Below are 21,070 nucleotides of genomic sequence, written 5' to 3' on the forward strand. Positions count from 1 at the left end.
CAACACTCCTGCGATTTGTTTGCGGACGGCTGGACGGTTATTGAGAAAGATTGTTTAAAAATATGCGAGTCACTGACCTGATTTAATTATTTAAATGTATTTTATGACATGACGTGTACCTTATTTTTATTAGTATTTTTTAACATATATAATTATAATGACCTTAGTTATAAGAAATGTAATGTCTTAGGCTAGCCCTGTATTGTTACATTTTGTGGTTACTTGAATAAATTGAAATTGAAATAAGTAATTTAGTCGCGCTAACTCAGCATTTGTTAAAAGGTGGAATAAAAATGCTAAAAGACAGTGCTGTAAACGTTTATACGACATGATTATAACACAAATTAGTGAAATTCACTAAATAGTCGTGATAACCGTATTATACGATATAGTGGTTTTTCAACAACCGTAACTCTGTTATACGATTACAGGCTGAGTAAATCAATTCTTATAGGACTGTTTTGCTAGTTGGGGCGGCAATGAGCGCTTTTCGTGCCTATGTAAATATAAAGTTTAAAGGGCCCTAATGTACTGTAAAAGTTGAAAAACGTTGTACGATACAAGTGCGAGTAGGTAATTTGTAACTTGTATCGACACCTTTCGGTCGTGTTTTCATTAATTCCGCACTTTTATCGTACATTCCGTGGTTCTTAGTAACATATTTAGTATAAGTAAAATAATATCAAAAGAAATAATCGTAACCTAAATCAACTAAAAGTGCTTTTCTCGAAATTAAAACTTGTCACAGTAGTACCTACTATATTCTGTGGTGACGGTCAACCTTCAGCGCCGTTGTATTTATTTATGCTCATCGTATGATAATTATACGTATTCTGGAATTCGCATGTGTAAATCCCTCCATCCGCGAATCTTTTATGATATCCATCCTCCCATCCAAGTCGCGTCCTTTTTAGATGCATTTTAAAGTACGCACATAGATAAGTATGTATATCATTTAAAGAATAATATTTTCATGATATTTCAATTTGACGTAGGTTTACAAAAGTATAGCTAGTACAGTGATGACTATTCGGAAGTCTACTATTATTTAAATTTGACTAATTCAATATCTAAATATACTTTAAAAAGTTGGTACGAATGGATGGAAGTTGTTAAGCTTGTTTACTAATATATTCATTGTCGCTACTTTGAAAAAAAAGCATTGTAAATGGCAAAGTGCATAAATGTGATCAAGCTAACCCAGTACCCCTTGTGTAAATAAATTCGATTTTGGAACGTGACGTACGCGTTTGCGTTTAGTCTCATTTTGTATGGGTTTTTGAACAGCGCGCCAAGCGGGACATTTTGGAAAATCAAAAATCTCATACAAAATGACACTTAACGCAAACGCGTACGTCACGTTTCGCTGTCGAAAATATTTACACTAGGGGTACTGTTTTTACATATACAGTGTGTAAATTCAATACGGGCTAGTAATTAAACGGTGGTTAGTATTAGTACTGAAGTATATTCAGAATCAGAATCAAACTTTATAATTATTTTCATCTAAAAAAAAATATATTTACTAAACACAAATGGGTGGAAAAACAATGAAAATATTATAAATAAATAAATTGTCCCAGGTCGGGACCGCTTGGCAGGGTGCCCAGAAGGCTGGCTGCATTGCCCCTCTGGATAAATAAATAAATATTATAGGACATTATTACACAAATTGACTAAGTCCCACAGTAAGCTCAATAAGGCTTGTGTTGAGGGTACTTAGACAACGATATATATAATATATAAATATTTAGGTAAAGGCACCTATTACCGTGGTAGTTAAGGAACTTTTCAAAAGAGATCCAAAAATTAAGGGTATCAATGCTGTGTAACAGCCAGGAATATTTTTCTTTCATCAGAGCATTTAATGAACTTTCCGTTTCACACGTTTTTGGATTCATTTTGGGTTATTATATGTATTAAAATATTTTTTGAAGCCAAAATGACCAAATCTTCTATTACCGTGGCAAGGGCCAGGCTGTGATTCTATTATCGCGAATTGAGCTTTCATTACCGAGGGTACAATTGGCATGATTTTTCTGCACTCGTTAATAGAAACCAAACTCAAAATTCGAAACCTAATACCGAGGGTTAAAACAATAATAACGACGTGGGTTCTGTATATTATTTTTGTGTCATTAAGTTTAATAATGACACAAAAATAAAAAAGAAAACTATAGGAATATGTTTAAAAATAAGAGATATATTCGAAGAGATTATAATTACACTTTGGCACAATCAAATACTATTAAATAGTTAACTTACCAAGTACCCACGAGTACCTGTATAACAAGTTATAAGTTGAATGTTTTACATGTAAAACAACAAAAATTATTGTTAGTAAAGTTTTACTAAGGACGTATATGACAAATAGGCCTGCCTGTTATCAAATAAAGTAATTTTTAATGCTATAAAGATTGATAAGAATGTGTCTTACTGACAATTAGCTGCACAAAAAAAAACCAGTAAGTAACAATTTCTCATAAGGCACAGCGTAAATTATAGTCAAAATTTTATAAGCTGGACGTTTACTACCTGAGTGAAAGTTTACCACAGTGAAATGGTAAACGTCCACCTCATAAAATTTCGACTATATATAAAAACATAAAAATTTTTAATTCTAATATTTTTGATAAGGTAATTAAGTTAAATAAAGTCTCTCACATATTATGTGTTATAATTTACCCGTTTATAATTAACAAATCACAGTACTTTTCTTATTGCTGATTCTTATAGCTAAAAAAGTCATGTCTGAGATTTTGGACTACTGTATAAATAAAATTATATTAAAAAAAATTAATCGGAACTGTCCGGCAGTTGGGTACCCTTCCTTGTCAGAGTAATAACTGAATCAGAAAACAGAAGAATTTAAATCTGATAATGATAACTGAAGTCTAAATTTTATCAACGAAATCTGTACTTGCGGTACCCTAAATGCGATATTTCAATACAATACCAAATAGTCACTCGGTAATTGATAACTCTTTAAGAGCCTATTACCGACCCATTCGATATTTCTCTGGGTCGGTAATAGATTTCCATACATTCTATTACCGAGGGTAATCTGATCATACCATCGGTAATAGGCTTAATTTGGAGTTTAATTAAACCTAATTCCGACCCATAAAAAGAATAAAACACAGATGGTTTTTCAAATCAAATCAAACACGTATATTACAAGCTTCTTGTAAAGACATAATCACATAACTGGCAAGTAAATTTTAGGATTTAACTCAAAATAAAAAAAAGTTGACAGATTAAGGGTTCCCATAGAAACAAGGAAATCGGTGCTGAAGTTTTTGTCAAAAATTAAGGGTTAGTTGAATACTTTCCATACCACGGAAATAGCTCTTTAATAGCGTGAATAGATCAAGATTGGAATAAATAAAAGAAATTATAAAATTGATAATTTGTACCAAAACTAAAGAGTAAATAACAAAACTACCACTTTTTTTATTACCGTGGCATACCACGGAATTACTTACCACAGAAATAATTGGCGCCTATCACCGCTGTATTTTATTTTCAATTTTAAACGTATTTCCCGGTCAAAAACTAAGTTAAAAGTAATTCAAAATCGTGTAGAAAACAATACACAACCTCTTAAAAGGCATTGCACTAGTTTATTTGCCATAACTATTACGTAAAACACTAAGTAAGATTGGAGTGCACTTACCTGTGGTGTCACGCGTCTGTATCGAACAACCGGTTCTTGCGCCGCCGTCGCACAAACTGACGAATCGCGAGTTTTTTGTTACACTCACACAAATGCACACTAATGGGCACGATAGACCAATGAATGAGCTTGTTTTGTGTATGCTTTATTTCTTAGGGAATAGATCTGTTTGCTTGCAAAATGAGTATTTGTAAACACCGCGGTGTTAGACGTCGATTTTGATACCCGCGTTAATAGCCGCCGTTACCCTATAAATACTTAAATAGATAGAAAACACCCATGACTCAGGAACAAATATCCATGGTCATCACACGAATAAATGCCCTTACCGGGATTTGAACCCGGGACCATCAGCTTCGTAGGCAGGGTCACTACCCACTAGGCCAAACCGGTCGTCAAATCCGCCGTCGTCGCCGGTCGGTGGATAGCAATGCTTATCCGCTGGGCGAAATACAGGCCAGCCCTCTGGTCACCCCAAAGAATTATATTTATTTAATAGGATCACACATTATTATTTTATAGATGAATACATTATTTACACAAATATAATTATTTCAAGGTTCATTATTATTACGGGTCAAATTATTTTAACTTATTTTTATAAGAATTTATCAGATTTATATAATATTCAATTATAATTACAATTTTTTAATGAACAAAAATTTTAAAGGTGTAACTTATTTCTATCACATATAAATATTGCTTAGAAATACATTGAAAATATTAACCGTAGTAAAATATTTCGACCCGCATGTAACACACAAGTTACGAGATATGAGCTTTTTATAGTAACTGCCAACAAGTATCTCGATCTCGTAATGTCATGCAATGCATGTCATATATTATGTCTCGTAATGTTTGCATTGCTGCTCGGAAAATTTTCAAAAATTTATTACGAAGTCATAATTATAAGTTTTTTATACTACGTCGGTGGCAAACATGCATACAGCCCGCCTGATCGTAAGCAGTCTCCGTAGCCTATGTACGCCTGCAACTTTAGAAGAGTTACATGCGCGTTGCCGACCTTAACACTCCGCACCCTCGTTGAGCTCGCAACCTCATTCACCGACAGGAACATAACACTGTTAGTAGGGTCTAGAGTTATTTGGCTGCGGTTTTTGATAAGGTGGAGATACTTCCGCAGTTGGGCTCTGCTCTAGATCTGGAATGACATCCGCTGTGCTGTGCCCTACCACACAAAAAAGATGATGATGCCCATACATCTCTTTTGGAAGTAGTTTAAGTTTACATAACCACGTCCAAAAACTTGTAACTGGTAATAATTAATACCTAGTTTAAAAAACACTAGAAAAACACGCTTTTATAAATGTGAAACCTGATCGTGTTCAAAGTTCATTCATTACGTGACCTTTCTCGACGAACGGTTTGGCCTTGTGGGTAGTGACCCTGCCTACGAAGCTGATGGTCCCGGGTTCAAATCCTGGTAAGAGCATGTATTCGTGTGATGAGCATGGATATTTTGTTCCTGAGTCATGGGTGTTTTCTATGTATTTAAGTATTTATAAATATTTATATATTATATATATCGTTGTCTTAGTACCCCTTAACACAAGCCTTATTGAACTTACTGTGGGACTTAGTCAATTTGTGTAATAATGTCCTATAATATTTATTTATTTATTTATTTATTCTCACAAGTGCAAACACGAATATGATACGATATTCCATTTCGGAATGCCAGCAGTGCCTATCATTCGGCTTCATCATCAGACTTTGAGACCTAATCGTGGTCAAAGTTAATTACATTACAAGTCCTAATACAGCTATGATCAGCGATTGATAATAAACATGATACGATGTTCCATCATGAAGTTCCAGTTTATATCTTCCGGCTCCATCATCAGATCAGTTCTACAATACCATATTATTTTATTGTCATCAGAACTACATACAGCTGCCAATTTTTATGACGCTACGATCCTTGAAAGATGATAAAATTAGTTACCTTAGATTCCATTACATACTCGTAGTTACATACAGGTCGACCTAATAAAAGCGTGTTAAAAATTTTAACTTCTTAATTAATGATTAGGTACGCGGATAAATTCTATATCTGGTTTAATTTATCGCCCGCATTGTATTTACACACTGTATGATCATAGCCAATTAATAAGCGCGTATTTTTTGTAAATATAATATACCATATAAGCCTAAGATTATCGAGTATCGACGGCAGTTTTACTTCGGCATCGGATTGAAGTGTAGCATCGCTCGAGGTAAATTAAAATTGTTTTTATAATAACATTATTATAATTATACAAGGTAAGATGTATCGTTTATAATTCATCTTGTTTTCAACTGTTGTAAATGCTTGCTTTTCTTTTTACACAGCATCAAAAACGCATGCGTCAAAAGTATCATTCTCTAACGTCTAAAAAAGAGATATTATATATATATATATATATATATGTACAATAATTAGACAGTAACAAATACTTTTTCACCACACCAGCTGATAAAGGCCCTCTTGGTAATTCAAAAACGGATGAGAAAGTTGCATTTTATCCACATGTGTGGCAAAGTAATTAAATGCAAATTTCGAGTTGTCTCCTTATGTTAGCTGGTTGAATTTACTTTTATATGATGATTTTGAATGATACATATTTAATAACATTAATTTTGAATTGATTTGATTTGATATTATTTGTTATTTTATAGTATATTCCTTGCAAGTAAGTAAGTAAGTAAACACTTTATTGTACGAGAAAAGTAAATATTACATTAGATGGAAAATAATTGGGTAGTACAAAGGCGAACTTATCCCTAACTCTCCCTTATCTCCTTGCGTTGGTGTGGTGAAAAAATGTGTTTCACTCGGTGGCAGTTTCTTTAGCCCTCGTGCCTTGCAACCATCGTAACGCTCTAGACCCCACTTTTCGAAATTTTGGAATCTTTTGCTGGCTTAGGTATCAATAATTGCACGAGGAGTTAAACAACAACTTTGCCCCCTTATAAAACAAATAACTATTGAACGCGAACTGCTCTATGTTTGGAAAAGTATTCCAGCAACTGTAGCACGGTCGCATTTTTATCACCCGTCACCATGTCTGTCACGTTCTAACAAGTATGTAAGTGCAAAAGTGACAAGCATAGTAATAAAAATATAAACAAATGATAAAAATGCAACCGCGCTGCCACCGCAGGGTGGCAGATACTTTTGGCGCGTTGTTGTATCTACTATTATTAATGCTGACTGTACTTACTTAAAAAACTAAATACCTATCTACGGGTGTTTTTAAGTAAGTAAATCTTACAATACCAATATTTTAAACGCCACCCAGAAGAAGTCTAAGCTAACTTGCATTGCACTGATTTAAAGTGAAAAGAAAAGTCAATCAAAGAAATTTGATGTGGTGACATTTTAACACTCTGTCACTAGTGTCACTACAGTTTGTGCAGAGTTAGCTTCCGACTCTAGTATCATTATGATACCATCACGGTGATCTGACGATGTATTTCCATTTGTTCCCGCCGGGCACAGATGGGAATAGGCGCATACTCGGAATATGTGTGACAGACTTCACAGACTGAGAGGACATTCTCTGAAGCTGACACGGACGCAGAGTAGTAGCAACCCAAGACGACACTTTCTGTCTAACCGCGTAGTGAAAGTGTGGAACAGTTTTTCCGAATCCGTAATCAGTGCACCCTCAGTGAATTCTTTTAAAAACAGACTCGACAAACATTTTATAAATGGACGAAACACAAGTGCAGGACATTGATGTGCACGTATCAGCTATAAGCTGCCTGTGCATTCATAAATAATAATAAAATATAAATCATTCTCACTTGTCCTTGCCTCTTGTATGGCGGCGGTCACGTGGGGCGCGGACAAATGGGTAGATGATCTGACGATGGCCAAGGAGATGTAATAAAGCAACAAAACGTAATCAAATGTAGGCTTGTCCGCCATGACCGTGCACATTTGGCAAATAGACCAGTTGCTGATGTAAATTTAGGTTTTATTGGAACGAAGTTCCTTCTCTGACGGTACGGACTTGGTGGGTGGGGACTAGGCGAAAACAAGTGTATGATTTTAACGTCACAACCCATATGGTTGCGATAGAATGCGAATGAGGAGGACGGACACGGACATAGACACGGGCACGGACACGGACATGGACAAGAACATGAGCATGAACAGTCCGTCGTGACCCTTTCTTAACTTCGTTCCAACCGATGTTTCACGACACTCACGTATATTTTTTTTTATAATCATTTATCAATGTCCGACTTACTCCTTGAAAAACATCGATGTTCGTAGGTACGTTATATTAAACTCTACGCTACTCTTTTGAGTTAGGGCTCGTTGTATCGACTTGATAAATAAAATTTAAACCTTTGAATCAGATGGCACGGATCTGGCTTGTTGCATGTTTGGTGCTGGTGGCGTATCTTCAAGTGACATCTTGTGATGGCGTAAGTAATGAAAATGAATCTTTGAGTACACTGCAATAGTACCTATTAAAAATTCTGATACATAGTGGCATAAATACTTAGGTACTTGCAACGAATTGAATACATTAATCAAATGTCGCAATGTATCGAAAATCGCATGCGATTTGTTGCAAGGTGAGTGGAGCAATTTAGACCTAAAAATTATCTTACATGCATTGTAAGATAATTTTTAGCAAGGCAAAAAAGGTTGAACATCCCTGCTCTAAGCAAATCTACGTAGAATCAAGCTTTCAATGTAGATTTCAGTACAGTCATTCTCATTATGCAATTATCATACATATATCTAAGGACGGGCCTTACGGGCAATAAGAATAGGGCCAGTACAATGGAGTCACTCACACGAATTCGTACCAATCCTGCAGTGTCACGCCACGCCACAACACACCGCATCACGCACGCGATTGGTCGCAACTAGTTGCCTTCGACTGCATGATTGGCTCGAATTCGTAAGTGACACCACTGAACTTGCACCATTCTTAGTGCCCGTAAGGTTGGTCCTTGGATATATGTGAAACAAATTTCATTGAAAGACTTCAGTTTGTATTACTTAAAATAATTTAATTCTCATCCAATATGTATCGATACATTAAACATGAAAATTCGACAATCAATAATGAAAATCATCAGCGCTACTTTTTTAAAACATCGAAATTGGCGCCAAAGCAAACCTTTAAAAAAAACTAAAGCAGTTCTCGCTGGCAAATAAATAACAAACTTATAATAAAATTTAAATCTGTAATAATATTATTAACAATATATTGAACATTCTGATATTTATATCAATCTTATTTATCCAATCAATTAAATATTTTCCATTGTAACTTTTTTTAGTAAACCATCATTTACCTATGCCAGGATATTGAAATTTGGCTAAGAAAACATTGATCTCTATTTCTATGACATTAAGGTTGTTTTAACATTGGTAACAATAATGCTGTAATAAGTTGGTTGTTACTCGAATATAATATTAGTAATATACAATTGATTGACAAAACATGCAAGATTCATACTTCTAGACAAGAAATTCCATGAACTTTTAACAATGAATCTTACATATGTCAATGGCAGCCAAATAAAAATAGGATGACTATTTTCTAGGGTAAATGTGTACAGCACTCCGAATGTCCAGAGAAAATGGCGTGCGACAGCGAAAGCTCCCAGTGTGTGGATCCGTGCCTCACACATCGAAAATGTGTAACGGCGGCTACTTGTATTGTCGATGATGAGCATTTGGCCACATGCCAATGCGATCCAGGTAATTTCACTTTTAGCTATCATTTTTCAGGACAATTTCGGCTGAGAAGGGCAGAGAGAGGTATATGGGGGTTGATTTGTGGGTAAGGTAAGAGAAGCAGTTCAATGATCCCCACACTAGGCCCCATACGTTATCTTTGCAGCAAGATAGCAGAAAGTGTCCGGCAAAATAAGATATCTAATAATCTACCCCCGGTTTGACGGGAGCAAATATGCACTTCTGATAGTGCTTAATTAATAATTAAATATCGACTTTTCTATCGACATCTATATGAAGTAATTTTTGAATGATAGTACTTAATTATAAAATAAGAGCGTCAATTTAATATAAGCACTTTTCCCATTCTAATAACCCCTTTAAGAACCAATCCCCAAAGAAGCTCAAGCTAACAATTGATGATTGAGGAGTTCCCTCGATTCCTCATGGAACCCATCGTCAGAAATCGAACTTGACAAAAATTTGTCTTGAAAATCTAATTTGCTTAACAAACACAGCGAAGAGGACAAATCGCCAAACGTGTACTATGCGTCGTTGAAGAGTTCCATTCTGATCATCATCAGCAATTCCATTTCATCTAATGTCACGTTTTTAAATGTAAATGTTTGATTTGTTAAAGAAAATACAAAAATCACTATATGTATGCCTTTCACATTTGAAGAGTTCCCTCGACTCCTCATAGATCCCATCATCAGAACAGAAAACAATTTTCAAAATCGGTTTACAAATAACGGAGTTATGGAGTAACAAAAAAAACATACAACCGAATTGATAACCTCCTCCTTTTGAAATCTTGAACTCGGTTAAAAATAGTTTTGATTACATTTTAAGACCTGTAAAAACGAATTATATGTATGAATGTCTCGCTACTGCTGCTAACTGGTATTTTTTTTTCTGCAGGAACTATAGGTAACCCCTACGAGAGCTGCAGCTCCTCCACATATGATTTAATCTTGGCTAGCAAGTTAGGTTAATATACTTGTTTGTGTTTACACAATGTCACGGATGAGACGCCATAGAGTATATTGAACAATAGGGTATATTATATACTGGGTGAATTTGGGTCGTGATGCCGAATGTCAAAAGTGTATTAAGAGACTGAACAAGTTTTCCCATGGTACCGACATGAAAATCGTGAAAAATATATACTTACCAACCCGTGCATGAATAGCATGGTCGCGTTTTAATCGTCAGCCACTTTATATCTACTATACAATTGTTATAACGTGACAGGCATGGTGACAGACGATAAAAATCCGTACTGCATTTCACCTACTTCGGGTCATCAAGGTGTCCATTAGTTTTTTTTCGTGATTTTGTGGGTAGTCTCTTGGGGAAATTTGTTTAGTATGACCATCTCAACACATTTTTTACATTCAGGATCACTATCCCAAAATCACCCAGTAGAATAGAGTTTTCAGTTGTATCAGTCAATTTTGCGCAACTCTCCATCTACATATCAGGGCGACGGGCAGGACCGTATTGTAAGTGTTCCGCAACCAAATTGTTTAGTGCCCCTATCAAGATCAGAGTGTCCTTGGGCCGTCGGAAACATGGTCATCCCCCGTGAAGTAAGCGCTTAAGAGTTAAAAAAATTGCATTACAGCGCCTCCCCATGTTCCTCTGAAACCCCCAGCACTTCCGCTTACTACTTTATTCTAACTGATAACACCGTGTCCGTGCCAGATGTCATCGTAGAGGACGAAGTAATGGTGAATTTAAATGAAAAAACTCAGCAGAAAGAGACGGCAACAAATGCGTGACGTTAATCAAGGCCTATTCTATGTGTAACCTCCAATGATGTTAAAAGCTTCTTAATGAGGCTTATCGCAAGTACCATGGAGTTCGGGGCGTCATCGTCAGTATTCTTACTTTAAAGTTTATATGGGTTATTTATAACATCTGTCCTATTTCGGGACACCTTCTGCTTGGAGAGACAAAGAAAAGTATACGTTGTTTCTCTGTTCCTCTTAGCAGCAAGATAACAGAACGTGTTCAGGGAAAGGATAGATCTAATAACCCCTTACCGCAGACGCAACGAAGTTTGGTTCACTTTACCATGAACTATGGGGTAGTCCAATCCAATGCGACTACTCGATTATCGCAAGTTTGCGGGTATTTGACTCGTGCAAACGCGCGATAAAAAATATTGAACTCGAATAGGTGTTTTGATTGTCAATTAGGACACCTGTTCAAGTTCAATACATTATGTTTGCGATGATAGCGTAGTTGCGTTCTATTAGGACGACCCTGGTTCATGATGGGTTTATTGCATCTCGCTTGCACCAATTTATTAATATGAGCAAAATGTACTGCGAATGAGTTTACGGGTCTATTTAGGTAGCAACGGCTAGTCTAGCGTAAATTACTGGTAAAGTCATGGTAAGGATACTTTTCTGCTTGTTCTGACAAAACTTTCAATTCTACACATTTTTTTTATTTTTGTCTGTTTCGGTCGCCATATATATTTTGCCCCGAATTCCGTCGCATCTAAGATGGACCTATGAAATTTTTGCAAATCGTAGAATATTACTAAGAATGTTAATGTTGCTTTTCATCTTGGTTACCTTTGATGCGATTTTGACGTCTTTTACCAATTAAAAACAAAAAAAAAAGATTTTTTACCTTAGTTTATGAATTAATTTAAGAATGTGTTGAAATAAATATACCTATAATGTAAAATAAACAATTATCTAAACCATTGCACAGTTATTTCAATGCAGTTTTTTTGCCCCCTTTTTCCCAATCGACAATACATTAAACGGTATAAACAATTTCTAACAATGTCTATTACATGCCTCTCGAAACGCCGATTTGTATCTAGCAAGAGTCCAAGATTTTTTGCTTCGTCGACGCGATCTACTTTCACATCCTTAATCTTAATGTTTGGTTGTTTTGAAATGATGGCATTAGTTTGATTTAAAGTTCCAAGTACCATATATTTAGACTTAATAGGATTAAGGACCAGGCAATTTGCAGAGGACCACTCTGAGAGTCGTTTCAGATCATCATTTAACTTCACAACAGCGGTAGCGAAATCTCGATGATGAAACGATATAAAAACCTCCAGATCATCAGCGTAAAGATGGTATTTACAGAATTTGATGCAATTGATGATGCCGCTGCTGTACAAAATGAATAAAAGTGGCCCCAATATTGATCCTTGAGGAACTCCCCTTTCCATTAGAATTGGATCAGACACCAAGCAAGAACCATCCTTTTTTGGCAATTTAACTATTTGCTTGCGACCGTTAAAATAACTTTGGTACCACCGTATGGCTTTCTCGTCAAATCCATAGTATCTTAATTTTGAAAGCAAAAGTGGAACATTTATACAGTCGAATGCCCTGGAAAAATTACTATATATGAAAAGTATTAAAATAAATAAAATTATTTTAGAAAATATTTTAAGTCCTCTTTATTTCTGGTAGCAACACTGCGGCGTATGCGGTATATTCGGCCACCGGGGTCACGGCGGCATAGGTCGAACTTTTCCAAGTTATATGCATTTCTTACTGAAGGTTTACGGCGCCCAGCCTGCACCGCAATTACACCCTACACAGCCTTAATTGTACACTGGCAGCCTGGGCCGCTGGAGTCCTTGGTCACTTTTCCTTAATAGGTAATAGGTAGGTAGGTAGCAGTGGCGGGGCAAGACAAAAATTTGATGTGGGCAAGGTATATTTAGCGAGGCCCACTGGTGGCGCAAAAAATAACTTTTACATATAAACGTTGCATCTGAGTTATACGTATTTGCCGCGCCGGCCCGAGCACTTGATCACAGAGTTTTAGAGGCCCTACCGCGAACAGCGAAGTTCGCTATATAAGTGCGGGAATCTTTCTCTGTCACTCTAATTACAGCTTAATTGGAATAAAAGAGAAAAATGTCCGTAATTCCGTGTTCGCGGTAGGGCCTCAGCAGGGCAGAGCGAGATCGAGTTTTGGCGCCTTTGGTTTAAATTTTTTACCCAAATTGCAGTTAACTAAAAACCGGCCAAGAGCATGTCCGGCCATGCTCAGTTTAGGGTTCCTTAGTATATTCATCCACATCCACAATAGGTTGCACGAAGGCCGAGCTTTACATAAAACCGAAGGTTCAAGTCATCCGATTTCATGTAAAACTGAAAACAGAGCTGCATGAGTGTTCTCCTGAGCTCTGCTGAGCTTGGAATTGATTTTATAGGGTCAATGTGATTTCAGCTTTTCTGCTGCTCGATCTTGTGCGCACTTGCTGGCATACTTCGGCCTTCAAGGCGCCTCGACTCGACTCTCTATTTTTATAACTCTTAGAAAATTAGGCTTAGCATTATGATCTCGGCTCTGCAGTAACTCGGCCTTCGGTCTCGGTATGTGCATTTTGGGATTATGGTTCTGCCTCACACAAAAGCGTTAGCTTTAGCGAGCAAGAGCTTTATAAGGAACTCAGCCTTTACCTTTTGCGTAGACAAAAATCTTGCCTTCGGATATATGCTCCGTCGGATTGACACTTAGCTTGCGTCGTGTTCGAATTTAATCTTCGTGCAGCTCGGACTTCGGCTTCGCAATCCCCGTCATGGCGCCCCAGCAACAGCACACAATTTTTACATTTTGTACATGACGGCGTTGTGGTGAAACGTTCCATTTCGCCTTTTACACAAATGAGCATTAATTTGTCCGAACTCGCAACTCTTGCAGGTCAATTATTCGCCACACGCGCTCTTTTTTACAAATCTCTTTCACATTTACTATTTTGGCGCCCCTCTACCATTTGGCGCCTAGAGCGACCGCTCCACTCGCTCTACCCTGGGACCGGCCGCCCTGCGAATTTGAGGCGCGAGGCCCCTCGGGCCGCGAGGCCGTAGGCGGTGGCCCACGTCGCCCACGCCTAGTGCTGCCTCTGGTAGGTAGGTTTGTATTAGTTTATAATAATTATAATTGTGTTAGATAGGAGTGAAAATGAAAACTGGTTTAAGGGACACCTGATTGATTTAAATATCCATGCCAAATTGCAGCTTTCTAGCACTCATAATACGGAGCATAACCGCGAACGGACAGACAGCCGGACATGGCGAAACTATACAACACCCTCAGGATGCTGCTGAGGCTGCCAAAGCACTGCAGTGCATCAGGCATGTTTGCCGAGGCACGGGCGGATGACTTTTTCGCCATAAGCCGGAAAAGAATTGCCTCGATGCTAAAGCGAGTGCGTGGCAGCAGCAACTGTATGCTGAGGGTGTTAGCGGAGCGCCTGGACTGCCCGCTAACAAAGTACTGGGTTGATGTGGTCATTGGTAGGACCAAGTAGTGAATAAATTATTTTCACTGCTTGCTTCTGCCAATGGATTTGTTTCACGAATTTTTGTTCTCATTATACTTAGTACTTATGTAAATTAACTAACCTAGTCTTTTTAAGTTTTTTTTATTTTTTAAGTTTTACTAATACTTATATGGACACATGTCTGAAATAAACAATTTTTATTTTTTTATTTTTTTATTTATAAAGGATCTTAGTTGACTACAGAACCCTTCCGGTGCTTAATCTCTGATCATTTTAGCGCATGTGTGGTGTGGTGCGGTTTATTACCTCGTATTTTAAGGTATCCTGCTCCATATTAAAAATTGAAATGTAAATTTTAATTGAATATGGATCCAATTATTAGCTCCTGTGTGTCATTAGTGATACAGATTAAATGATGTGATTGAAAGGTTTCTTGTTGGCCTTGACTGTGAAATTCGGTGTTTTATGCACTTAATATATAAAGAACAATAAAGAATGTGGGATGAGGATAAAGCAATGCATTTAGAATTTGATACTTATTTTTTTAAATCGTGTAGACAAGTGATAAGTATGTCTGAATAAAAAATAATATTAATTTTGTATAGATCGTGTCATTCACGAAGACGCGTGCCTTGCCTTGTTAGATTTGACAAATCTGCGCGTCATGAACATGAACTATATTAAGTAGAAACCTCTACAAACCATACCACAAGAAAAACATAAGTTTTTGGCAATACTTTCATTTTTGGTACAAACTTTTATCGCTGACTGTACTTTTCTTTCCACAGGCTAATACTTATCTAGCCAATTCTAAAAACCCCAAACACAATTAGGTTGCGTTGTTTTATCACAGAGTTCCTATGTCCACCTCTTGTCTCCATCGTCAGATCAGCTCGATGGTACCATAATATTGCATTGTCACCCGATTACATATGTATGCAAATTTTCAGCTCGATCGGAAACCGGGAAGTGGATCAAAGGACCATGGGCAAATTTGTATGGGCACTGTCCCCACCCACCAACAGAAACGAAACATGCCTCATTCAATAGATCTTGGCAACCTGATGATTTGTTACTATGACGAGGATCGGCCTATGCATGGGGTTTTCTTGGAAAACTGTATTTTCTTTTTATATATTTTTCGCTCATTTCATTGAAAGTTGCAGGCAAAAGATTATAGAAACATTATGTTACTGGCAATGATAAACAAACTATGTGTCTTAAAAAAAGAAAAAAAAATCGCTTAGAGCTGTATATTTTTTATATCTACAATACCTAATACTACTTTACATATTAGACATATTATCACTTATCACATTGTTAACTCAAAATTCATCTAATATTACATTACTTGAGAGTTCTGCTGGCAGAATAAAATCAGTATGCCTAATGATACTCTGATAAGGAAAATTCAGAAATAGATGTCGTTCGGGTACTATTTAGAATATAAGTTAGGTTTGACATTCATTTGCATTTGGCGGTTTTTTTTTTTCATTTGGTGGGTTTTTTTTGTCTCGCACTGTTATTATTATTATAATCTTTAATTCAGACCAAGGATCCAAGGATCAAGGATCTGTTATCGCAAATCGAAGATGTCTGACCTAAATATATGTATGTATAGCAGTAGCGGCGCGTGAAAATACTGGCTAGGCAACTCGGAACAAAAAACACCTTAACATTATGTACTTTTTTTTCATGATAAAAGTGAGGCGTGCGCTAGGCGTGTTCTTGGGCGCGACCTTTTGCAGTTAGTGTATAATCACCTTTGCCATACTATTATCGTATTATCAATTCCAAGGTAATGTAATACGCAGTGTTTTCATTATGGATATATTTTTAATTTTAATGATGATATATAAGTTTGGTTTATGTAGCAATAAATTTTAGGCAAGCCGGTGGGAATCGAGTTGTATGGACCCGCCGCCCCTGATGTATAGTAGGAACATTATTTCTATAACCTTCTGCCTGCAACTTTCATTGAAATCAGCGAAAAATATATAAAAACAAACTACAGTTTTCCAAGAAAACCCCATACATAGGGCGATCCTCGTCATGGTAACAAATCATCAGATTGCCAAGATCTATTAAATGAGACATGTTTTGTTTCTGTTGGTGGGTGGGGACATTTCTGCCCATAGTCCTTTAACTTGCAAGATTTGATTACAGACAACGGGACAGGTGAAACTAAATAAAGGTTTGTAAAAAGAAGAAGTTTAAAAGAAGTGTAATGCTCTTACGATTAGATGTCGCTAGGCGCTTCCATAAGGAGCAAATGGGTAATATGGTGGATATATTCGCTGTTATTGAGTGAATTCTCGGTAGCTTAGTTGGCAGAGCGATAGTATAGTAATACAGAGTCGCGAATTCGATTCTTGCCGGAGATAGTGAATTTTTCAATTTATTAAAACTATATATTTATCTATACATATTACCTATTACCTACACAGCTGTTACGGGGCAAAATAACAAACATAAATATGACGTAATGATGTGGGCTGATCGACATAATGAACACCATAACCATATCGATCGATACAAAAATATCACTGTATCCAAGTGTCGAACGATCTTTAAAATTTGTTTACAAAGCCTTTTGGGACGCATTATAGGTATTTTATTTTAATGAAGTCTTGATTGGAACGATTGAGATGGATCCGCCAAATAAATTAGTTTTAGCAGATTACACTTCCTACGCTTCAATAACAAACTGCACCCGAATGCATGGACAAGGGTAATTAAAGTAACTTGTTTTTTTTTTTAAATTATATTATACATAAAGCTGGCCATACACACGAGGATATGTCTGCGCAGTTTTGCCAACTGCACAGGTAACAAGGAGCGTATATGTGGCATTCGACTGTGCAGTCTAAACAGCTTACCCTTCCCAGGCATGCATTAGCAGGCGTCACCAATAAGTATCTTCAGGGAACCAGTTCTTAAAATAAAATGACCATCGCGGTTCGCGGTCCGTTTCCATTTGAGTTTATTAAATAACCAAAAAAATAAAATAGGTCGGCGGTCCGCCATTTGGTGACCCCTGCCCTAGTGTGTATGGCCAGCTTAAGAGATTACCCACTACTCTCAAACCCTATACAGGATGAATTTTCCAAAACTTACTCACCTACTAATTACATACTTAACATAACACTCGTTTACGACTACTGTTTAAAAAAAATCTAAATAAATAATTAAACATTTGGGGCCAATCTTACACAGATCGACCTAGCCCCAAACTGCTTTGCTTAGACTGTACAATGGGCACTAGGCAACGATATACATACTTGTATAGGTAAATATACTGGGTGATTTTGGGATCGTGATTCCTTATGTCAATAATGTATTGAGATGGTCATACTGAACAAGGTTTTCAATGGGACTAGCCACAAAATCGCGAAAAACAATCTAATGGTCACCTCGTGAGCCCGACGTAGACAAAACGTGTGGAACAGGGGGTAAAAATAATTCACGATTTTCATATCGCATCCCATCGCATCCCAGGCATCTCTCATGGGACGGGCAACTTTCGGAAGTGAGCCGGAAGGTCACTTGTACCTTACGCACACTCTACCGTTTCAAAAATTTTCTTCCGGTATGCACAAAGAAATTGCTCGTTCAAGCACTCATCCTCCCGCTCATTGATTATGCTGATGTGTGTACAACGAACATGTGTCAAAATTCTCTCAACAAACTCGATCGACTCGTAAACAATGGAATACGCTTCATTTTTGGAATTCGAAAGTTTGATCATATATCCAGCTACCGTCGCCAGCTCAAGTGGCTTCCCATACGTCAGCGCCGTTCCTTTCGAATACTCTCCTCACTTTTCTCTATCCTATTCGAGCCCTCCACTCCAGAATATCTCAAATGTAACTTCAACTTTATGACCCCCCGCCCAGGCTGCGAGCTGCGCTCTGCCCGTTCTCTTAAACTCTCTGTTCTCCCTCACCATACTGGTTTCCTAAAGTCTTCTTTCGCTGTTCAAGCAATCCGTCTTTGGAATGCGCTTCCTCTAACGATTAGACAAGCCGCAAACAAGCTGAATTTCAAACGTATTCTCTACAAGCACCTGCTAGATACTGTCTAGTGGGACCCCCCCCCCCCCCTCTTCACCCCTGCCCCGCACACATGCAGAAGTATATTTATGTATATTGTATAGTATATTATGTAATTAATTTATATATGTATTTATAATGATAATTTGTGTAGTTTATAAAAGTATTATATATATATATTACCTATTAGTTTGTATACTGGCTTAGTAGTATTAGACTTAGTATTTAATTTTGGAATATTTTTTTTCACACTGCACCCACCTTAGCAAATTTCTGTTTGGCCCAGTGGTTGACTGGTAGAGAATGCCTCAAGGCATTAAGTCCGCCAATTGTACGTTATACTTGTACTTGTGCAATAAAGTTTAAATAATAATAATAATATCGGTCCCATGGGAAACCTTGTTCAATATGACCGTCCATATATTTTTGACATTCGGGATCACGACCCCAAAATCACCCGATATACTTAGTCAAATAAAATAAATTTTTGGCAAAAATTTAATTTATGGTACAAGCTTTTATCGCTGACTGTACTTTTTTTCCATAGGCAACTAATACTCATCGAGACAATTCTAAAAACCCCACAAACAATTAGTTTGCGTTGTTTTATCACAGAGTTCCTATGGCTACTTCCTGTCTCCATCATCAGATCAGCTTGAGTACCATAATATTGCATTGTCACCCGACTTACCTATGTATGCAAATTATCAGCTTCATCGGAAACCGGGAAGTGGGTCAAGTTTAACTTGCAAGATTTGTCCCATACATACTAACAGGGCAAGTAAAATAAAAGCTTGTAAAAATTCATAACTCATGAATCTCATGATAAAATAAAACACAAGTAATTTAGCAGCTTTTTCTAGAAACGGGCACTAAACAAAAACCTATCGCATCTTGGACTGGGTTATAACCCAGAACTTATTGAATTTAGTGACGGCGTTTAATAAACAATACTAACGGTAACGGCCCAATTCGCTGTCAGTGTCACACGTGACATTTCTTTAAACAAAAACGTCACCTTTGATACTGCCAGATCGGTATCGTATTGCTGTGACACCTAATAAGCAATGTTCGAATTGGGCCGTTAGAGCTGTTTTAGGGAAATCCAGTTTAAATAGAAAACTGACGTCATTTTGTCACAAGTATAGGGTTTTACTGATTGTTTTAATATGTAGTTCGATACCATTGCAAATATTGACAATGAATCGTCGTCCTTTTACATTAAGCTATGAAAAAAAGAGACATAATGTATCCGTGAAGCTTACGATCTAAATATGGCGGGAAAGTAAATAAGAACACAGTAAAGTAAATAACAAAGTTCAGTTGTTGCCAGTAGGTATTTACTTAGCAGGAAAAAGCGCAAAAACTCGTAAAGCACATACGAGCCATCAACAACAATCAAACAATCGCTGCCAACTTAACTTAGTCTAACTCTAGCATTTCATATGTGCTTGTAAACATAAAATGTAGTAAATTTTGGTCGTTTGACCGATGGGGGTCGAAAGTCAAAACCTTTTTTATGCAATTTTCTTGTGCATATCATAAAATAAACGGACTTTAATGCCTTTTATCATATTTATGTTGAGTGTGGAGCATGTACTTTATGCTGGTGACAGAGTGTTTGGTTTAGTACCTAATTTGTAAAGCCAATGTCTTAACTTTGGGTACCTACCCGAAGTACCCGAGAAACTTGTAAAGACAGTGGTAGTTCCTGTGCCAAGAAATAGAACGGGTGACCTCTCAAGTATTAAAAATTACAGACCAGAAATCTCCTTAGGTACAGGACAGGGAGAGGTCCGTCGAATGTCCCGCCAGTGTATCTGGATGAAGCACAAGTGGAAAGAGTGAAAGGGTTCATAGGGTTCAAGGGTTGGACATATGCTCACGGAGGGTCTGCTTGATGATGACGACATTGAGCGAGAGCGCAGGGCTTTGGCTATGCGATGCAAGTGATGCAACATGCTGGCGCGTAGATTCGCGCGTTGTAGTGATGAAGTGAAGGTGACAGTGTTTAGGGCATATTGTTTATGCTTCTATACAGCTCTGGAGCAGATTCACGAGACGCGCGATGAATAAAATTAGAGTGCAGTACGAGTATAATGACGCATACCGCATTCCAAGAAACTGTAGCGCGTCGACCATGTTTCCTGAGGACGAAGTCCCTGATTTTTTTGCTATCATTCGCTCCCGCGTCGCTTCCTTCTGGAGCCGCCTAAGAACGTCTGACAACAGTATTATCCGTGAGCTGCCCGGGTATCTGTAAGTACCCCTAGTGTAAATTTATTCGATAGCGAGATGTGACGTACGCGTTTGCGTTAAGTTTCATTTTGTATGGGATTTGAGTTCCCAAAACG

General features: G+C 37.3%; 1 long non-coding RNA gene across 1 annotated transcript; it reads left to right on the forward strand.

Moving 5' to 3' along the window:
- The first annotated feature begins 5,043 nt into the window (after positions 1-5,043).
- On the forward strand, positions 5,044-12,110 carry LOC133528801 (uncharacterized). Its single transcript, XR_009801057.1, has 4 exons — positions 5,044-5,913; positions 8,048-8,116; positions 9,254-9,410; positions 10,308-12,110. It is a non-coding gene; the product is annotated as an uncharacterized LOC133528801 (long non-coding RNA).
- Positions 12,111-21,070: the final 8,960 nt, after the last annotated feature.

Source organism: Cydia pomonella, chromosome 20 (assembly GCF_033807575.1).
Source record: "Cydia pomonella isolate Wapato2018A chromosome 20, ilCydPomo1, whole genome shotgun sequence".
In the NCBI taxonomy this organism is placed as follows: domain Eukaryota; kingdom Metazoa; phylum Arthropoda; class Insecta; order Lepidoptera; family Tortricidae; genus Cydia; species Cydia pomonella.